Here is a 21,928-nt window from a genome sequence, read left to right as displayed (position 1 = left end):
CCTAACAAGACCTAGTTAAAAAGTCAGAGGGGGAGTAGGATCAAGCCTACTTTGATGTTTCCAGTGTGTTAATGCTATTGGCCAGCACTTCATGATGTTATTATTTAAGAAATTTGATTATGTTTTAGTGACTAATACTATGCTTATTACAGAAAAATCTGTCACTGAAAAATGTAAAAGACAATAAGAATCTACAATGCGATCCACCCCAAAGACATCCTGGGATATCCACTGAATTATATTTTTTCCATCTAAACTTCTGTATGTATACACAAAGAATATAATATAAACAGCTTTGGCTCTAGCCAGTTTGGCTCAGTGGATGGAGTGTCAGTCCTCAGACTGAAGTGTCCCTGGTTTGATTTTGGTCAAGGGCATATACCTCAGTTGCAGACTCAATCCCTGGCTCCAGTCGGGGTGCTTGCAAAAGGCAACCAATCGATGTGTCTCTCTCACATCAATGTTTCTCTCTGTGTGTCTCTTCCCCTCCCTTCTACTCTCTCTAAAAATCAATGGAGAATATATCCTCAGGTGAGGATTTTAAAAAAATAAAAAGAAACAGCTTTGTTTCAAGTTAACAATTCTAGTCAATAAAAATAACTCTATATCAGTGGTTCTCAAAGTGAGCCCTTCACTCGCAGCTCCCCATCCCCACCCATGCCATAGTATCAACCTGGCAACTTGTTAGAAATGCAAATTCTTGGGCCCTATAGCAAGATGACTGAAGCAAAGACTCTGGAAGTAGGGCCCAGCAACCTGTGTTTTCCACAAGCTTTCCTAGTGATTCTGACGCCCAGTAAAGTTTGAGAAACACTGCTACATTATTTAAAAACCTGGTTAGAATTCCACTGTGTGGCTATGACATAATTTATTTAGCCAGGCTGCTGTGTTAGGCATCTAGGTTGTTTCCAACTTCTCAGTATAACCAATAACAATCTTGGGGCTAAAAAGTGGAAGTTTATATCTTGAAGATACATTTCCAAATGTGAAATCAATGGTTAAAGGAAATGAGTAATTTTAAAACATATCTGAGCTTCTGAAGGAATCATGGGCCCTTTCCTAACTAATCTTTGGAATCTTCACATTTCTCTGGACTTGCCTCACTTCTTTAAACCTGGACTTCCTTCAAATTTTGCCTAGAGATTTAGATTCTTGGCTTATCTGCCATTTCTTATGCCCTAGCAAAGAGATCCTTAAAAAGTTCTGAACAGATTTGAATCACCTGTATGTTAATCTAGTACACCTACAAAAACTCTCAATAATACTGAAAATTAGTAAAAACAGCATTCTGTATGTCTTGTTTATACTATGAGAAATTTCAACAGAGTATTAATAGTGTAAACAGATTTAAGTAAATATTAGCTACGTGATAGTCAAGGAATTAGTTTAGTATCAAACTCATACCTTACATATTATTCCATACCTAAAATTTTATTACCTATGTTGAATCATAATAATTAAAAAAACTTAGTTATCACATTTTTAGAAACGTCTCTTTAGATGCTAACTTGAGGACTATTTCAGTCCAAGTTGAGTACCCATCCTGTGGACTCCCATGGCACCTGTTCTTTCCATGATGGTACTTTTACAAGAGTACGTTGTTATTGCCTATTTTCTAGTCTGTATCTCACATTAGACTCTGCTCAGTGGGCAGGGATCTTGTTTGTCTGGTTAACAGCTGTGTCCCCCAGCATGTCCCACAATCTGTGGCATATTGTAGCATTTCATAATTATGTTGAATGAATAAATGAATGAACTATATCTCTAAATAGCATTTTAAAAAAGGAGAAGCCAAATATGGAATAGGGTTTAGAAAAATAAAGAGAGCAAGATGTTTTGCCACACTCTTGATGAGAAGCATGTGAACACATACACATATGTATAAATACCTATGTAAAATAATATATAATTTCAAATGGCTTTATGGGATTCTTTTTCTTCAGTAGCACACAAGATTTTTCATATAGATATTAATAAACACATATAAATATTAGATCTTTTCTATGGTTTCTGGTCTAGTTTTTTTAATATACCAAAAATGGAAGCTTCAGGATCATAACTGCAGTTGCTCTTTAATGATTTTTGAAATCCTAGACATCTTCATGTTCTCAAAAACAACAACAACAACAACAAAAAAAAACAGCTTTTGATTTCAATGGCTTTCTTATTGTTTTTCTATTTCATTTTTGCTTTTGGTTTTATTATTTACTTTCTTCTGCTTACTTTGGGTTTAATTTTCTTTTCTTTTACTAGTTTCTTAAAATGGAATTATAGATGATTGACTTTTTTTCTCTGTAAGTGCTTATTTAGTTGCCTCCCATAAATTTTGATGCTGTGTTTTCATTTTTAATTCAGTTCAAAATGATTTCTAATTTCCCTTTTGATTTTTTCTTTGACACATGGGTTATTTAAAAGTATGTTATTTAATTTCAAAATATTTGGGGATATTCCCAGATACCTTCCTGTTATTGTTTTCTAATTTAATTCCTTTGAGGTGAGAGAACATACTTTGTATGATTTGAATTTTTACATTTGTTGGTACTATTTTTATAGACTATCTTGATAAATGCTTCTTGTACCACTGAAAAGGTTGTGTATTCTACTGTTGTTGGAGCATTATATAAATGTTAATTAAATCGAGTTGGTTGACATGCTATTCAAATCTGCATCCTTACTGATTTTCTTTTTTTCTTTTTTTTTTTTTAAATATATTTTATTGATTTTTTACAGAGAGGAAGGGAGAGAGAGATAGAGAGTTAGAAACATCGATGAGAGAGAAACATAGATCAGCTGCCTCCTGCACATCTCCTACTGGGGATGTGCCCGCAACCCAGGTACATGCCCTTGACCGGAATCAAACCTGGGACCTTTCAGTCCGCAGGCCGACGCTCTATCCACTGAGCCAAACCGGTTTCGGCAGATTTTCTGTACTTATTCTATCAAATATGGACAGAAAGGTGTTGAAATCTCCAACTATAATTATCAACTTACCTACTTCTTGCAGTTTTTGCTTTATGTATTTTGAAGCCTTGTTATTAGGTACATAAACACTTAGGATGGTTATATACTCTTGATGAATTGGCTCTTTTATCAGTATGAAATGTCCCTCTTTTTTTAAAAAAATATATTTTATTGATATTTTACAGAGAGGAAGGGAGAGGGACAGAGAGTCAGAAACATCGATGAGAGAGAAACATCGATCAGCCGCCTCCTGCACATTCCCCACTGGGGACGTGCCCACAACCAAGGTACATGCCCTTGACCAGAATCAAACCTGGGACCCTTGAGTCTGTAGGCTGACGCTCTATCCACTGAGCCAAACCGGTCAGGGCTGAAATGTCCCTCTTCATCCCTGGTAATATTCTTTGATCTGAAATCTACTTTATGTAGATAATAATATAGCCATTATAAAAACTTATCTTTTGATTACTGTTAGCATGGTATATCTTTTAACATTCTTTTCCTTTTAATTTAGTTATGTCTTTACATTTAAAGTAAATTTCTTTTAGGCAGAATAGTTACATTTTAAAAAATATTTTTATCCAATCTTTAATTGGAGTATTTAGACTTTTTATACTTAATGTGATTGTTGATATGGTTGTGTTTAAATCTACCATCTGGCTTTTTTATATATATATTCTACTAGAGGCGTGGTGCACGAAATTCGTCCACTTGGGGCGGGGGGGAGGGGGGTCCCCTCAGCCAGGCCTGCACCCTCTCACAGTCCGGGAGCCCTCGGGGGATGTCCAACTGACAGCTTAGGCCCGCTCTCAGTCAGGAGTGGGCTTAAGCTGTTTGTCGGACATCCTTAGTGCTGCCACAGAGGTGGGAGAGGCTTCTGCCACTGCCACTGTGCTTCTGGCTGAGCCCAGCTTCTGGCTGAGTGGCACTCCCCCTGTGAGAGCGCACTGACCACCATGGGGAAGCTCCTGTGTTGAGCGGGATTGGGCCAAAACCATCTCTTCGACATCCCCCGAGGGGTCCCTGATTGCGAGAGGGCGCAGGCCAGGCCAAGGGACCCCACCAGTGCATGATCGGGGTCAGGGAGGGACCGCAGGAGGGCTCCAGGGCATGTTCAGTCTGTCTTGCTCAGTCCCAATTGCTCAGACCCCAGCAACAAGCTAACCTACTGGTCGGAGCGTCTGCCCCCTGGTGGTCAGTGCGCATCATAGCGAGTGGTTGAGTGGCCTTAGCGTATCATTAGCATATTACACTTTGATTGGTTGAATGGCCGACCGGACGACCAGACACTTAGCATATTAGGTTTTTATTATATAGGATTATAAGTATATTTTTCTTCTGTTGGAATGAATATTTTAAGGTCCCTTTTATTTTCTTTTTTGTTTATTACTTTAACTCTTTTTTGAAAATAGCAGTTGCTTTGGGGTTTATAGTATACACCTTTAACTTATGCAGTCTATCTTTAGGTAATATTTACACTTCACATATAAGAAACTTACAACAGAATTCTTCCATTTCCTCCTCTCAGCCTTTGCACTACTATTTTCATGCATTTGGCTACTATATAGATGATCAACTTCACAACACATTATTAATATTTTTGCTCTGAAAAGTCAATTATCTTTTAGAGAGATTTTTTAAATAAGAAAAAAATTTACGTCTCCACCTATTTTCCCTTTTTGATGATCCTCATTTCTTTGTGTAGGTCCAGATATCCATCTGGTATAATTTTTCTTCACCTGAGTGACTTCTTTTAACATTTTCTGTAATGCAGGACTACTGGTGACGAACTTTTTACCCCCCTGTGATTGCAAAAGTCTTTATGTCATCTTCATTTTTGAAAAATATTTTTGCTAGGTAAAGAATTCAGATTGACAATTTTTTTTCTGTCAGTACTTTCAGGATTCTGCCCCACTGTCTGATAGCTTGCATTGTTCCTGTCATAAAACTGTGAGCTTTACATTTGTCCTTCTGGACACTGTGTTAGTTCTTTTCCCTCTGGCTGTTTTTAAGATTTTCTTTTTATTATTGATTGTTAAACAATATGATTATAATGTGCTTTGGGATAGTTTTCTTCTTGTTTATTGTTTTTAAGTTTTGTTGAACTTCTTGGATCTGTGGATTTATAGTTATAATCAAAATTAAAATGTTTTTTCAGCTATTATTTTTTTCCATTAGCAAAATTATTTATTTTATTTTAATTTAAATTTATTGGGGTAATATTGGTTGATAGGATTGTATAGGTTTCAAGTGTACATTTCTAGTATACAAAATCTGTATTTTGCACCATGTGCCCACCACCCAGTCAAATCATCTTCCATCACAATATATTAGGCCCCTCTCCAACTTCTAACATCTTACTACCCCCTTCCCTCTGGTAACCACCACACTATTGTCTTTGTTCATGAGTTTCAGTTTTATATCCCACATATGAGTGAAGTCATGTGGTTCTTAACTTTTTCTGACTGACTTATTTCACTTAGCATAATATTCTCAAGGTCCATCATGTTGTCCCAAATTCAGCCATTATTTCTTATTTTTTTTCTGTTCCACTCTTCTCACTTCTCTCATTGTGGACTCCAACTACACATATATTAGATTGCTTGAAGTTTTCCACAGCTCACTTATTTATTTATTTAAATACTGATTTATCTGTTTTTCTCTTTTCCCCCATTTCATATTGAATCATTTCTTTTTTTTTAATATTTTATTTTATTTTATTTTTTAAATTAAATCTTTATTGTTCTGATTACATTTGTTCCTCTTTTTTTCCCATAACTCCCCTTCTCCCAGTTCCCGCCCCACCCTCCGCCCTCACTCCCCACCCACTGTCCTCATCCATAGGTGCACGATTTTTGTCCATTCTCTTCCCGCATCTCTCCATTCCCCATTCCCCCCACCAAGAATAGTCAGTCCATTCCCCTTCTATGTCCCTGATTCATTGTAATCACCAGTTCATTCTGTACATCAGATTATTTATTCACTTGATTCTTAGATTCACTTGTTGATAGATGCATGTTTGTTGTTCACAATTTGTATCTTTACCTTTTTCTTCTTCCTCTTCTTAAAGGAAACCTTTCAGCATTTCGTATAATACTGGTTTAGTGGTGATGAACTCCTTTAGCTTTTCCTTATCTGTGAAGCTCTTTATCTGACCTTCAATTCTGAATGATAGCTTTGCTGGATAAAGTAATCTTGGTTGTAGGTTCTTGGTATTCAGTACTTTGAATATTTCTTGCCATTCCCTTCTGGCCTGCAAAGTTTCTGTTGAAAAATCAGCTGACAGTCGTATGGGTATTCCCTTGTAGGTAATTGAGTCTCTTTCTCTTGCTGCTTTTAAGATTCTCTCTTTGTCTTTTGCTCTTGGCATTTTAATGATGATGTGTCTTGGTGTGGTCCTCTTTGGATTCCTTTTGTTTGGGGTTCTCTTCGCTTCTTGGACCTGTAAGTCCATTTCTTTCACCAGGTGGGGGAAGTTTTCTGCCATTAATTCTTCAAATAGGTTTTCAATATCTTGCCCTCTCTCATCTTCTGGCACCCCTATTATTCTGATATTAGTGCGCTTGAAGCTGTCCCAGAGGCTCCTTACACTATCTTCGTATTTTTGGATTCTTTTTTCATTTTGCTTTTCTGGTTGGGTGTTTTTTGCTTCTTCGTATTTCAAATCTTTGACTTGATTCTTGCGCTCCTCTGGTCTGCTATTGGGTATAATATTCTTTATTTCAGTCCGTGTATGCTTAATTTCTAGTTTCTTTATCGTAGCATCGAGGGTCTCATTAGTTTTCGTGAGGCTCTCCTCGAGTTTTTTGCAAACCCTCAAAATTGCGATTTTTAGCTCCATATCCTCCATTTCTGTCATGTTTTTCTGTCTCCGCATTTTTTATGCCTTCTTGGTGCACCCCCTTGTGGTCTTTGTGCACAGTCTTGTTCTAGTTAAGCCCAGATTGTTGTAGTTAATACTAGAGGGATTTGACTACCAGGCTGACTGGCTGCGACAATCAGCTGTGTGGAAAACTTCTGTCCTCTGGGAGGTGCTAGTCTAGCCTTTGCCTGAGGCGATCCGGCAAATGGCTCTGCACAGGGCTTGGGCGGGGCGGGATCAACAGGGCGGGCGGAGGGAGCAGCTATGGCCGCTCTCAGTCCCGTTCCCAGAGGCTCTGCTTCTCAGAACCCCGGCAGCCGCTGCAAACCTCGGAGAGAAAGCTGCCCTCAGGTTCCAACTGATGCCGGATAACCCTGCTTCTCCCGTTTGAGTCTGGGTCCCTAGAGACTCGCCCGGATCTGGAGCCCAGAGTCTGAGACTCACTCCCCACCGAAAACGACAACCGCGCCCTCAGCCACCAGCCCGCTTTCGCGCGCACCTCGGTACCTTTGTATTTTCCACACTGCGCCTCCTCTGAGCCTCCTCTGCGTTGTCTTTCCTTCTAGTTGTAGAGTCTCTCTTCAGCCAGCCTTCCTGTGGTTCTGGGTGATGTCCGTTCCGTCTTTTAGTTGTATTTTTGAAATGGTTGTGCGAGGCAGCAGTCTCCGGTGTTTACCTACGCCGCCATCTTCTGGTTTTTCCTCCATATTGAATCATTTCTATTGCTATGTATTGAACTTCACAAATCATCTCCCTTGTAATATGTTATCTACCAATACCATTCAATTTATTTTTCTTCTCAACATTGCATTTTCCAATAGTAGAAGTTTAGATTGGATTTTTGCCGTATTTTCCATGCTATGTTTAATGTGGTGAATCTTTCCTCTACATTCTTGAATATAGAAATAGATATAGTAACTGTTTTAATGTTCTTGATTACTAATTCTATCATTTGTGTCATTTCCTTTTTTAAAATATATCTTTTTATTGTTTTCAGAGAGGAAGGGAGAGGGAGGGAGGGAGGAAGAGAGAGAGAGAGAGAGAGAGAGAGAGAGAGAGAGAGAGAGAGAAACATCAATGATGAGAGAGAATCATTGATTGGCTGCCTCCTACACGTCCCCTACTGGGGATCGAACCCACAACCCAGGCATGTGCCCTTGGCTGGAGTCGAACTTGGGACCCTTCAGTCCACAGTCTGATGCTCTATCCACTGAGCCATTCCAGCCAAGGCCATTTGTGTCATTTCTAAATCTGTTTCTATTGATTTATTTTTCTACTCATTAAGGATTGTGTTTTTCTGCTTTTTGCATAGCTTGGTTGACAGCAAAACATTGTGAATTTTACCTTGTTGAGTGCTGGATATTTTTGTATTCTTGAGCTTTTTTTCTGAGATGCAGTTAAGTTTCTTGAAAATAGCTTAATCCTTTTGAGGCTTCCTTTAAAGTTTTGCTAGTTAGGACCAATGCATCCTTTGGTATAGGGCTGATTCTGTTCTTCTACTGAGGCAATACCCTTCTAATTACTCTATTGATACATTACGAAGTTAAATTACAAGGCTTTCCACTCTTGTCCTGGTCCTAAGTGATCTCTGAAAATTTGCTCTGTTTGTTCTTTCTCTGCCCTCAGGTAGTTTTCTTACAGTCATGTATTGATCAGTACTCAGCTAAAAACCAAATCTCTGGAAATCTCTCCTAAGCAACTCTCTCCTCTCTGGTACTCTGCCCTGCAAATTCTAGCCAGACTCTCAGCTGCTTAATTCACAAAATCCATTAGGCTTCTCCTTGGTTCCTACTCCCTGCACCCCAGCCTGGAAATTCTCTCTAGGAAGCAAGCCGAGGCAATCATAGGGCTCACTTCATTTACTTCTCTCTCAGGGATCACTGTCATCTGCTGCTAACGTCTAATACCCCAAAACAGTTGTTTCATATATTTTGTCCAATTTTGAGTTGTTTCAGGCAGCAGTGTTAGTCTGGTTCTTCTTACTGCATGTTGGCTGAGAACTGAAGTCTACAAAACCAAGTCAGCTTAACTTTTATGAAATACAACTTATAAAACTACAAACTGGAAGTTTTATAATAAGTTTAGAGGTGTGGATACATTTAATAGATAAAAAGTCTTGAAAACAAATGAGTTTTCTTATTGGGCACATCAAACAAAGAAACATTAAAAATAATTTAAACTATAAGCATTTCAACTTTGTAAGTTTATTAAATAATTCTTTTATTATTGATTTCAGAGAGTCATAGCTCAGCAGACTCCTGCATTCCCCCTACTGGCATGTGCCCTAACTGGGAATCGAACTGTGACCTCCTGGTTCATGGCTCGATGCTAACCACTGTGCAAAACCGGTTGGGCTCAATAATTCTTTTTTAGTAATTTGTATCTTTTAATAGATAGGTAAGCCCTCACTATAACTCTATAATTTATTATACCTATTATAATTTTATTTATTTTATGCTTTGCTGCATCTTTGTGTTCCCATCTAAAACCTTGTCTTATAGATCCTCAAAAAGACCATATTGAAGGAGTGAATCAATATAGAATCATGGTAATATAAATATAATACAATTTTATTTATATGTTATGCATTTTGTTCTAAAGAGACTATACTAGGTACATAGTATTTCATAATAAATTTTATCTTACAAAATATATTAGTTGTATGCTAATCTTATACTACACCCCACATGACTAATAAAATTTTACTTCTCAGAAAAAATGGATTAAATATTTATTAATATTAAAAGACTCTTTGAGTGCCAAATTTGAACAGTTATATAATTAATTTACATCAACTGCAAGAATGACAACACATTTAGAGAGGAATCCCTGGAACTTTTGCCTAACATCTATAATAATAAAAGTGTAATATGCTCATTAGACTGGACATCCTTCTGGACGTCCTTCTGGATGACCTTTGGGACAAAGCTGGGGCTGCAAGGGAAGCCCGGGTCCCAGATGCCAGAGGGAAGCCGGTGCTGGCAGGCGGGGGAAGGAGGCCTACTCTTGCACAAATTTTGTACATCAGGCCTCTAGTAATCTAATAAAAAGGTAAATCACCTCACAGTAAAAACTACTTATACATAACAAAAATAGTTACATTTCTTTCCTATTCTATTTAAGCCTAATTAGAATAATATCTAGATCAAGAAACATTTTCAAATTTGTTTTATGTGGTTGTTTACTAGTGGTTTACAAACAGCATCTGGTTAATTCAGTGGAAGTTTGTTACTACACATCGATAATTGTTTATTGTTAGGTTGATGACATACCTAAGACCTACATGTAGAAACTGATATTTTTGTCTCCATTTCTACTGTTCATCAAGCTATCCCCAAACTGAAAACTCGCCTATTTTTATGTTCATAAAATAGCATTGGCAAAGGCCAGAAAAAGGAGATCCACACTTTAGTTTTGTACTGTCACCTCACTAACAAGGAAGGTTTTATGTCAATTGACTTCTGAAGCCAGTTACTGGCACCATTTAAGTTAAAGTTTTAGGTATTTGAGATGAAAAGCTCAAAGAGCATAGATTCCTTAAGTGACTACAGGTATCCTAATATTAATATGTTCTTGAAACAGGCTTTCTGCCTCCCTGGAGAGGTAACCTTTTGGAAAGTATGCAAGTTTCAGGCTTTAAAAGGGCTTCAGTGAGTGGGAGTTCTGGTTTCACGAAGAGAGAAGACTTGACAAGGAGAAGATAGCATAAGTGACAGGTGGGCATCTGCGGGAAAGCAGCTGGTTGGTTTAATTTTAGAACATTTGTCCTTGACTGTGTCACTTTAAGTGGAGCACCTACTTGTCTTAGAGAAGCGTGTCTGTCTTTTGGGCAGCACCAAAATCCTTTTGCTTACACTCTGGAGCATTAGGCACCCTGCTTCATCAGATAGTCCACCTTTTAAAGTGGGAGAGTCTTATCTACTCAACTAGTCCTTCTAAGATAGGACAATATAACCTAATAAAGCTCTCAATGGAGCAAGCTGAGGAATGCAGTGCACTCAAGTGACTTACTTGTACGATAATAACCTCGATTTGTAAGTACACAAAAGCCTCTTTGCATGTTTCAAGGGCATATTTACAGTTTTAAAGTGATGAAAAGGCAGCTTCTTAAATATCTTCAGTGGGGTGGGCAATAATAAAACTGCAAGGAGGAATGAGAAACAAGACAGAAGACCAAAATAAAAATTAAGATGGGGGCTAAAAATAAATGTTAAAAATCCTCCAATACATGTGGAATTCTAGCTTTCCTTTGCCCTCAGTAGTTACAACCATAGGATTTGAGTGTCAGAAGAGTCCTTAGCAATCGATGATCTTGTTGGGCTAGAGGAAACTGAGGCACAAGTGATTAAAGTGACCTGCCAAAGGTCAACCAACAGGTTTGTGACAGAGCTAAAACTAGAATCCAGTTTCCTGATCTCCAATGTAATAATTTTTCCACTGTATCCCATTTTATATGTGTTTTGCAGCTAGCCATTCCTGGATTAAAGTTAAATTTAAAATGTAGGATCAAAGAAAATATATCATTTATCCCACTTCCACTTGTCATCCTAATAATAGATAGGACTAACTGTGCCACCTTTATTCTGTTAATGGGTGTGACTAATTGTACCCTTGATAAAAGTAATGATACCTGGTTGATTTACAAGGATGCAATGAAGATTTTTTTTTAATATCGGATGTAGAAATGCCTTGAAAAACAATGTTCTTTATAAATAAAATTGGTTTGTGAATAGCTTTTACTGAGGACCTGCCTTGTTTTTGCCAATCTCTCATCTTTGGGACTGAGCCCTATCAGTGAATGTAGCCCAGTGACTAGGAGCCAGATGTTGATTGTCTACCGGGCCAACTTCCCAATATTGATCACCTCTGTTTCTTATCACCATGCTGGGCACACAGTTTGGATCATTGATACCTTCGGGTTGCGTTACCTATGCTGGAAATTACATGCATTATCTCTCTGCGATCACTGCCCATCCCTCCCAACTCTTGCTCCTTCTCTTTGTACTGAACTTTATACTCTAGTCATACTGAACTCCATTCTGTTTCTGGAAAGCTCCATGGTCTCTCTCCTTTTCTGGCCTTTGCCAATGCTGTTTCCACTGCCTGGAATCCTTTTCACATCTAGTTTCTGTGCCCACCCACTACTCTACCCCTTTATTTGGCCAACTCAACCTATCTTTTAGGTGTTATCTTAAATGTTCTTTTATTCAGAAAGCTTTCTTCATCATTCCTCTACAATGTTAGCTTAGATGAGATGTTATTCCTATGTGCTACTTCAAGCACCTGTTATTTCCTCCAGACCTAGAACTTACGATGTCTATTTTAATTGCTTATGTTCCTCTCTACACTGTGAGCACTATGAGGGCAGAGGGCCTGGTCTGCTTGCCTACTGGTGTATAGCTAATTCTTGGCACATATAATAATAAACACATAAAAAGAATAAATACATATTTGTTGGAAGATCATACTCATGCTTAATGATTTCCAATTTCACAAATTGGTTTTTTTTAATTTGACTTCATTCTTACAGTAAACCTATGATATGGTTTTATTCTCTCCCATTTTTCAGATATAGAAACTCTGAAAATATGTTAATTGACTTGTGTAAGGTCACCTAGCTAGTGAGTAGCAGAGCTAGTATTTGAATCCAGGTTACTAGAGTCCAAGTTCAGTGTTATTATCATTACATTACAGCTAACCTTGGTTGATTATAGACTAATTGAAGTCTTAAGCACATCTTTAGGGGAATTAAATGATCAGAACTTCCTTTCAGGAGAATAAATCTGGCAAAGAAGAGCCTGAACCATGGTGTAGGCAGTGGGGGCAGAGTGGGCAGAAGAGTCATTTGTTAGAGGCCAAAAAAATGAATATCAAAACAAAAACTAAGAACAAAGGGCTAAGTTTTAGGAGGCACTCATGGTTAGAGGTCAGAAGGAAGCAAATGAGCCAGAAATAATACCAAAAAAAGAATCATTTGAGCAGTGTAGAAAAATAATAAAAATTCATCATCATAGAAGTCAAAGGAAGTGGGAATGCAAAGAAAGGAAATATAATTAATAATGGCAAATGCAATTCAGGAGACAAGAAAGAAAAGAAAAGGTCCGGGAGTTTGGCTGGCTCACAGAAGACTTTTGAGAGCCTAAATAGAATAAGGGACAATTTATAACAGTATCAAGAAAGAATAGAGAACAAGCAAATTAAAGCAAGAAATAAGTGATTGAAGAATTTTGGCCATTTGTTTAATCATTCATCAGTTGATAGACATTTGGGTCATTTACAGATTTTGGCTATTAAGAATATAAGTGCTATGGACATTCAGATAGAAGTCATTGTGAGAACACAAGTTATTATTCATGGTTACTTAGGAGAAAAATTGCTAGGTAGTATGGTAAGAGCATGTTTAACTTTATAAAGAACTGCATGCAAGACTGTTTTCTAAGGTGATTGTACTGTTTTGCATCTCTACTAGCAATGTATGATGAAAGTTTTAGTTATTACACATCCTCATCCATACTTGGTATTGTCAGTCTTCATAATTTTAGCCTTGATAGTAGAATGTGAGCAGTATCTCACTGTGCTTCTAATGTGCATTTTCCTGTTGACTAATACTGTTTAGCACCTTTTTATGTATTTATTTGACATGCATCTTCTTTGAGGAAGTATCTGTTCATCAAACTAAATAATTTTCTCACAGTGAAGGAAACAATCCTATATAATAAAAGCCTAATATGCTAAGTGTCCAGTCGGCCGTTCAACCAATCAAAGTGTAACATGCTAATGATATGCTATGATGTGCACTGACCACCAGGGGGCAGATGCCAGCAGGTGCAAGTGGGGCGGGCACCATCAGTGTGTGGGAGTGGCAGTGGGAGTGAGGCTGCCAGCAGACAGGGGACCCGGGGCCACGCGGAGGATGGTCCGAGACCCACCCCATGCCCACTGCAATCTTGCGGCCCACAGTTCCTTTCAAGTTACACAAATCTGTGCACTGGGCCCCTAGTATGTACATAAAACACTTTCCCTGACTGCGTGCCATAGAGAACCATAGTTGGCAATGACAGCAGCCCCCCCGCCCCATCCATGGTTTTTTTTCCCCTTGGTTTAAGTTACCCTCAGTCAACCGTAGTCTGAAAATAGAATATTCCAGAAATAAACAATTCATAAGCTTTAAATTGCGTGCCATTCTGAGAAGTCTAATGAAGTCTTACTCGTCCCTCTTGGTCCCTTCCTGGGGTGCAGCATATCTACACTGTATATGCTTCCTGTCCATTAGCCACTTAGTAGCCATCTAGGCTATCAGATCAATGGCTGATATTGTAGTACTTGTGTTCAAGTAATCCTTATTTTACTTAATAATGGCCCCAAAGTGCAAGAGTAGTTTAAACTTTATCATAGGTATGTATGTATAGGGAAAATCGGAGTATATATAAAGTTCAGTACCATCTGCAGGTTCGGGCATCCTCTGGAGGTCTTAGAACAACATATCCTTTGGGGATAAGCAGGAGACCACTGTAGTTTGACTTTAAAACTAACTTTTTTTATTGAAGATACGTGTGCCTATTGAGAGTTTTCCATAATGCAAACCTAGAGTAAAATGTGCTTTCATCTTTTCATTTAGGAGCCTTAATCAGAAGCAACCAAAATGTCCTGATTAAAGTTTTTAAAAAATATCAAACTTTAAACACTGTTGCCTTGGTGAGAACATCCTGGCTATCAAACAAATAGACTTCAAAGGGACCTCCCGACTTTCCCTAAACTACAGACAAATATTTGCTGTTACTGTTGTACTAGGTAGCATAGGGCCGCTTTGTCCTTCATTTGTAGGAGACCTTGAAGATAGTTATTAATCACCATCATGCAAAGTTTTACCACTAGAGATGGATCTCATTTACCTTTTCCCATTCAGTTCCAGTCTGAAATATAAGGATTAATTGCAAGAGATGAATTAAAGGTGAAAAGCAAAAGCTGAATTAGAAGGAAGGACTTGCAGAAATAAAAGCCAGTAACTGGCTTAAAGAGTAAAAAGTAGATATTGTTTTCTCTATTTTGACCTACATTTAATGAATTACAATTAGTTCAACTAAAAGACTGGTCGACTATGCCGTAACCGGTTTGGCTCAGTGGATAGAGCGTCAGCCTGCGCACTCAAGGGTCCCAGGTTCGATTCCGGCCAAGGGCATGTACCTTGGTTGCGGGCACATCCCCAGTAGGGGGTGTGCAGGAGGCAGCTAATTGATGCTTCTCTCTCATCGATGTTTCTAACTCTCTATCCCTCTCCCTTCCTCTCTGTAAAAAATCAATAAAATATATTTAAAGAAAAACAAAACATGATACAGCCTCTTTAGAAAACTGCTTGATGCTTTCATATATATATATATATATATATATATATATATATATATATATATGACTAGTAGACTAATTTATAGGATTCATAAGGACAGAAAATAGTAAATACCATAAAAATTTGTTTATGTTTCCTTCTGCTCCAGAGTAGAGGTTATATAGAGAAGAGCTGGTAGTAGAGAATTTTTTTAGAATATTTAAATCACTGGGCTTACAGAGCAAGAAAGCCCACAATAGAATTCTGACTTCCAAAGAGAAACAAATTAAATCTCATTTCAGTTTCTAAAAATGTTTCTTTTTTATACTTAAAATTTTTATTTATTTATTGTTAGAGAAACATCAATTTGTTGTTTCACTTATTTATGCACTCATTGGTTGATTCTTGACCAGGGGTCAAATCTGCAACCTTGGCGTATTGAGACAACACCCTAACCAACTGAGCCACCCGGCCAGGGCACTTTCTTATACTTTGGATGAGAAAAAGACATCTCCAGTCTGAATAGATTGCAAACTTGGCTAATATAAATTCTAATTGTATCTCCCATCATCATTGTCATTTTTTTCTCCTAAATGATGACAAAGCTGTGATTAAGTAAGATAAAATTCTGGGTCTGTGTGACATTAAGCCTTTTAATAAAGGAATTATTATCATTTACTATATCATTTATTTATTAATTCAGTCATTACTTACTGAGGAAATATTTCATATGGTAGGTCCTCTGGATATAAAACTGAATAAGAAAAACAAACAATAACACGCATAGATTTCAGTTTTCCCCTAATTCTTGAAAATTAAGCTCTGTCAAAGTGATGTTAGAAAACAGCTCAAAATAATCTTAAATATCGGAGGAAAACATAAGGCTACTTAACCCAAATTTCTCAATGCAGGAAGTCCCACTAGAATACTTGACATCCATTTAGTCTTGACTAGATTCCACACCCTCACCAGGGAGCATATTTCATTTTGGATGGTTCTAATCATCAAAAAGTTCTTTAATTTTACCCTGGCTGGTGTTGCTCAGTTGGTTGGGTGGTGTCCCATGCACCAAAAGATTGCCGGTAGTTTGATTCCTGTTCAGGGCACATGCTAGGAGTTGTAGGCTTGATCCCCAGGGAGGGTGGGGGCAGCATACAGAAGGTACTCAGTCAATGTTACACTCTCAGGTCAATGTTTTTCCCTCTCCCTTCCTCTCTCTCTAAAAATCAACAAAAAACCATAAAATGTTCCTCTGTGTAAAGCTGGAATCTGTCCTATGAAACTTCTAAACTTGACTTGGAGCTATACAAAGTAAGTTTATTTTATCTTAAATAAGGAAGTGCTTATTTAAGTCCAAATATTTAAGGGCAGCCATCAACTCACCTTTCATTCTCCAGGTAAAATATCCACCATGTCTCACTTCACACACTTTCTAGACCATCTACCACTTTGGCTGAGTAGCAAATGACCTCTGTTTCATGTACATGCACAAGTTACTGATGACATTATTTTCCAGACATTTTCCTCTCTAAGATGTCAAACAAACTCTAACCTCTATTTCCGAGCATCCCTTTTCCCAATTTTATTTTTTAATCCAAATATATTTGAAAGGTTTTTCTGTAACATAAGGAATATTCAGATTGTAAAAGACCTGTAGTATTTTCAATGCAGCCGTTTGGGAAGAAATGGAGCTGAGTGGAGACAGGGAACTGAGAAGAAAAAAATTAGTCCTCTAAGAGAATTTCATTTTTGTAGCCTTTTGAGCACTCATCTCCAATAATCAGGGAGGCATGACTACAGTTCTCATGTCATTATTTTGGGAAATGGAGAGGGGATGAAAAAGCTACTTCTACAATTGAATAGAATGTTGCGATATTATCTGCATATTTCCATAACATCTGTCATTGTATTATTTAGTCCATGAGAAAATAATATTTCTGGTTCCATGCCAACTAAACTGACAGGCAAACTGACAGGAAAGGCTGAGGTAACAGAGGGGAGGAAGGCTGTGGGGAGGTGGCAGCAGCCTAAATATTCAGCAGCCACCTGTGAAACAAATCAGTTTCCCCTCTTCCTACCAATGAAGTGATGAAGGTAACTGGCTGGAAATTAACCAGAATATTTTAAACTAGAGGCCCAGTGCACGACATTCATGCACTGGGGGGAGGGAGTCCCTCAGTCTGGCCTGTGCCCTCTTGCAGTCCAGGACCCCTGGGGGATGTCTGTGGGGAGCAGGCCTAAGCTGGCAGTTGGACATCCCCTGAGGGGTCCTTAGCACTGCTGCGGAGGCGGGAGAGGTTCCTGCCACTGCCGCTGTGCTTGTCAGTCATGAGCCTGGCTTCTGGCTGAGCAGCGCTCCTCCTGTGGGAGCGCACTGACCACTAGGGGGCAGCTCCTGCATTGAGCATCTACCCCCTGGTGGTCAGTGTGAGTCATAGCGACCAGTCGTTCCACTGTTTGGTCGATTTGCATATTAGGGTTTTATTATATAGGATGGCCTTTAAGGATAACTACCAGGGGACAGTTCCATAGGCAACCTATCTTCCTGGTTACACAGCACCTGCTAGACCGTATGAAGTAGTTAATGCCTTATCAAGTGGGCTTTTAAAGAAGGAAAGCTACAAAAGGAGCAGAAATGGCACATCACTGAATATCCAGCCTTGAATTTCCACATGTACCTGGTGCAAGTGCTTGATAAACAGGTGCTTAGGAGTTATGATTACAATATTTCAAATTAATAATCTTGTAAATATGTTATGGTTCCCTAACTGACTTGAACAGGACCTCAAGAAAGACTTTTTCAAGCATATTACTTTAAAAGACCATTAATCTTAACAACAAACCTGCCATACAAAATCACAAAGTATCTATTCTTAACAAAAGAATAGGGAATCCAGGTGAGGGACAGGATCTGAACTCTGCTTGCTCATTCTAATTTCACTACAGAGCAACCTCTTAAGAATATCACTTGGAAATTCCTCTTTGAGTCTGAAATACCAGCAAGGTGTAGGTGGCTACATTTTTTTGTTTTGATAAGAAATTTTACTTTAGGCTCATTCTTGTATCTTATCATAACATTGCCATCTAAAAATATCTTTAAAAACTTACTTCCTTATCTAGTACTTGACATTCATAGTATAGTTTAAAAAGAATTTGTAGTGTCACAATAGATACGTAGGACTAAAATATGGAACGGAGAGACATAAATTGTCCTTTGTACATCTATTTGTTCATTTTCTCTAAATCTGACTCCCTCCAGTTTATATTTTACTACCTATGAAGATGACTGGGCTACTGCTTTAATAAAAGCTATATAATTTCTTATATTAACTTTATCAACTATTAAATGACTCAAACTGATGTTCTCTAACTAAATATCTGTCCAAAAGCACTAAGCAAGAATGTAGACCCCTGATGCTCCTAGAAACATGTGTGTGTTACATGTCGTTGTCAGCTCTGACTCCTGGAGACCTAGGCTGTCTGCATTGTCCTGTCCTCTACAGCCCTGTTCAGCTCCTATAGACACACGCCTGTGGCTTCTTTTATGGAGTCAATCCATTTCATATTGGTTCTTCCTCTTTTCCTGCTGCTTTCTATTTTCCCCAGCATTATTGTCTTTTCGAAAGAACCCTGCCTTCTTAGGATGTGCCTGAAGTAGGATAGCTTCAGTTTTGTCATTTTTGCTTCCAGCAATATTTGAGGCTTAATTTGCTCTAGGCCCCACATGCTCATCTTTCTGGTGGTCTAGGTTATCCATAGATGTCTCCTCCAACACTGTATTTCAAATGAATCAATTATTTCCCCTATCAGCCTTCTTTACTGTCCAACTTTCATGTCCCTGTATAGTAATGCATAGCATTATATCCTATATAATAAAAAGGTAATATGCAAATAGACCGAAGGGCAAAACAACCAAACAACCAATCAAAGTGTAATATGCTAATGATATGCTAAGGCTGCTCAACCGCTTCCTATGACGTGCACTGACCACCAGGGGGCAGATAGTCAACTGGTCAACCAGTCGCTATGACGTGCACTGACCACTAGGGAGCAGATGCTCTGACTGGTAAATTAGCTGTGTGGGGGGTTGGGAGGCCCAGGACTGAGCAAGATGGGCCAGACATGCCCTGGAGCCCTCCCGTGGTCCCTCCCTGGCCCCGGATCATGCACTGGTGGGGTCCCTCAGCCTGGCCTGTGCCCTCTCGCAATCGGGACCCCTTGGGAGGGATCCCGCAGGTCACTCCCCTTGTGAGGGCACCAGATGCAGGGCTCATGGCTGGTGAGCGCTGCTGCAGCAGCACGAGCCTCTGCAAGCCCGTGGCAGGCACAGTGGGGCCGGAATGAGTGGGAGTGGCAGGTGGGAACTTCAGGCGGCATTGGACTGTGGGTTTCGGCTGGATCCCTGCAGGCCACCCAGAGGGACCCCACCCGTGCACGAATTCTGCCTCTAGTAGTAATATAAACATTGACAGTTAACCTATGTTAGTATGAGAAGCCACTAACTGATAAATGGTTTGTGTTCTAAAAAAGCCCAGTTGCCTGGGCTTTAGAGTGCATTTTTATGTCTGCTTTCGTTTATTACTGTACCCCTAGAGCCTGAGATAGTGCAGGACTCATAGTATGCACTCAAATACTTGTTGAATGACTGATGAACAACTTCACTGATAATGTAATCAAATAATAATAATTAGCACTTATATAGTAGCCACTTATGACACAGATGTATGCCTTATCTTATTCTTTCTGACATTGATTCAATTTACACATGAAGAATCTAAGTTCTCTAAATTAAAGTCATTTAGGCTACCCGGTGTGGGGCATGCAGGGGGCAGCAGATCAATGATTCTCATCATTGATGTTTCTATCTTTCTCTCCCTCTTCCTTACTCTCTGAAACCAATAAAAAATATATTTAAAAAACAACAAGATAGAGACTGAGAGAAGAGGGACTTATTTGTCTTTTCCCTTCCTTCCCTTTCTTTGTCAGTGAAGTGACTTACTTATGTTTAATGGTTATAAAGGACCACTCATTTTACACCAAAATTGAGGGTTTCTGTCTACCTAGCAGAAAGACTGTCATGACTAGCTGAGCAGTGCCCAATCCATGACCTCTGCTATTGGAGTTGTTTGGATGTAAAGGATTTTCTTCAGTCATTTACTCATCCTATGGTATAATCTATGTACCCAGAGGTGGATGGGACATTATAGAGTCCTGACACAAACCTTTAAATCTGTACATGAGTACTGTCTGTAATATCACTCACTGGAGATCATTCAGACTTTACCAAAACATTTCCTGGATGGAAAACTAAAGGGAGCTCACTTTGTCTTTTGGATACATCCAGTTTTTAAGAAAGTCTTTCTTTGGTCATACTCTTGCCTTCTGCAAGTATCAAAGTCCATTTAATCCTTCTCCAAATATCTGAAGAATGTCAGCAATGCCTGAGCATCCATAAATCCTCTCTCATAGGAGAAATATCCCAAGTTAATTGTTCATTATGCAATGAGGTTTCTAATTGATCTCACCAGTCCTATTCAGCTTTCTCTAAATAGAAATATCCTTGGCCTGAACATAATATTCTAGCTATGCTTCAACTGGAGAACACAACAGAAGGACTATTCTCTCCTTTGTTTGGAACATTCTTCTTCAGCGTAGCCTAAGATTGCATTAGCTTTTTTGGTAGTCTTGATATATTGTTGACTCACATTGAAATTACAATCAACTGAAACCCTCAGGTCTTTTTCACATGAATGGCTGATAAGTCACACCTCTCTAGTGATAGTACAGTTGATTTTTTAAAAGAGGAATTTATGTTTAAAGCTATTAAATTTAATCTCATAAGTTTTTCTCAAGAATCTTTCATACTGCTCCCTGAGTTGTCTTTCTGATTATGTTGTCTCTACAAGAAGAAATGTTGATTGATCTCCACTACCCACAGGATCAAGTCCAAAATAATTGGTTCACTTGACCTTGCATAATCTGACCTGAGCCTCCAGAGCCAGCTTCATTTCCCCCATCCCTCTCTCTTCCCCACTACCCTTCCATACTGTACTCTCCAGCCATTCTAAGAGTTGACTTTCCTTATACATGTGCATTTTCCCATGGAATTCCCTTCCCTACCTTTTGATTATTATTCATCCTTCAGACTGTGAACTCCTTGAAGGCAGGATTATACCACAGTGAAGTTCAGGTAACAGGAAAGGGACATAGTTTACAAGATTTTTGGTGGTTGTTTTTTTAAAGTTTGTGGTTTTTTTTGGTTTGTTTTGACAAAGAAAATAATATTGAAACCTCTCTCTTCAAAGCTAGTTTCTCCTCCCAACTCTAGAAATGCAGGTAATTTGGATTTGTCCTTCTTGAAATAGCAGTTCTTACTTAGGGAGAAGGAGTAACAAGCTTGGTGGTTTATCCAAGTGAATCCATAGTGTCCAGAGGCACTGTCACAAGGCAGTTGTTTTGCAGAATCACAAAACAATCACCTTCCACCCAGCACAGCATTGTGAAAAGAAGCCCAACTGGAAACACCAAAGAGGCAGAAGCACGAGGGCGCTTATCTAATCATTTCCAATAATCTGATGAAAAATAAAATCCCCAAGTTAACTTTTACATGTCCTTTCCACTGTTCTCCAATAAGCAGTGATAGGTTTGTATCTTTCCACATAATTTAGCTAAGTGAATGAGAGGGCAGTATAAGAGAGAGCATTGGGAAAAGAAATCATGTGTGCAAGGGCCAGAAGGTAAGAATGAGCCTGGCACCTTGGAGTAATACAAATAGTCAATAA

The 21,928-nt window shown here is 38.7% G+C and overlaps 1 protein-coding gene across 1 annotated transcript in view; it reads right to left on the bottom strand.

The window, feature by feature from the left end:
• Positions 1-21,928, bottom strand: part of NTN4 (netrin 4) — a 107,245-nt gene that overhangs the window by 68,938 nt on the left and 16,379 nt on the right.

Source organism: Myotis lucifugus, unplaced genomic scaffold (assembly GCF_000147115.1).
Source record: "Myotis lucifugus unplaced genomic scaffold, Myoluc2.0 scaffold_10, whole genome shotgun sequence".
Taxonomy (NCBI): domain Eukaryota; kingdom Metazoa; phylum Chordata; class Mammalia; order Chiroptera; family Vespertilionidae; genus Myotis; species Myotis lucifugus.
This window is presented reverse-complemented; position numbering and strand designations above follow the sequence as displayed.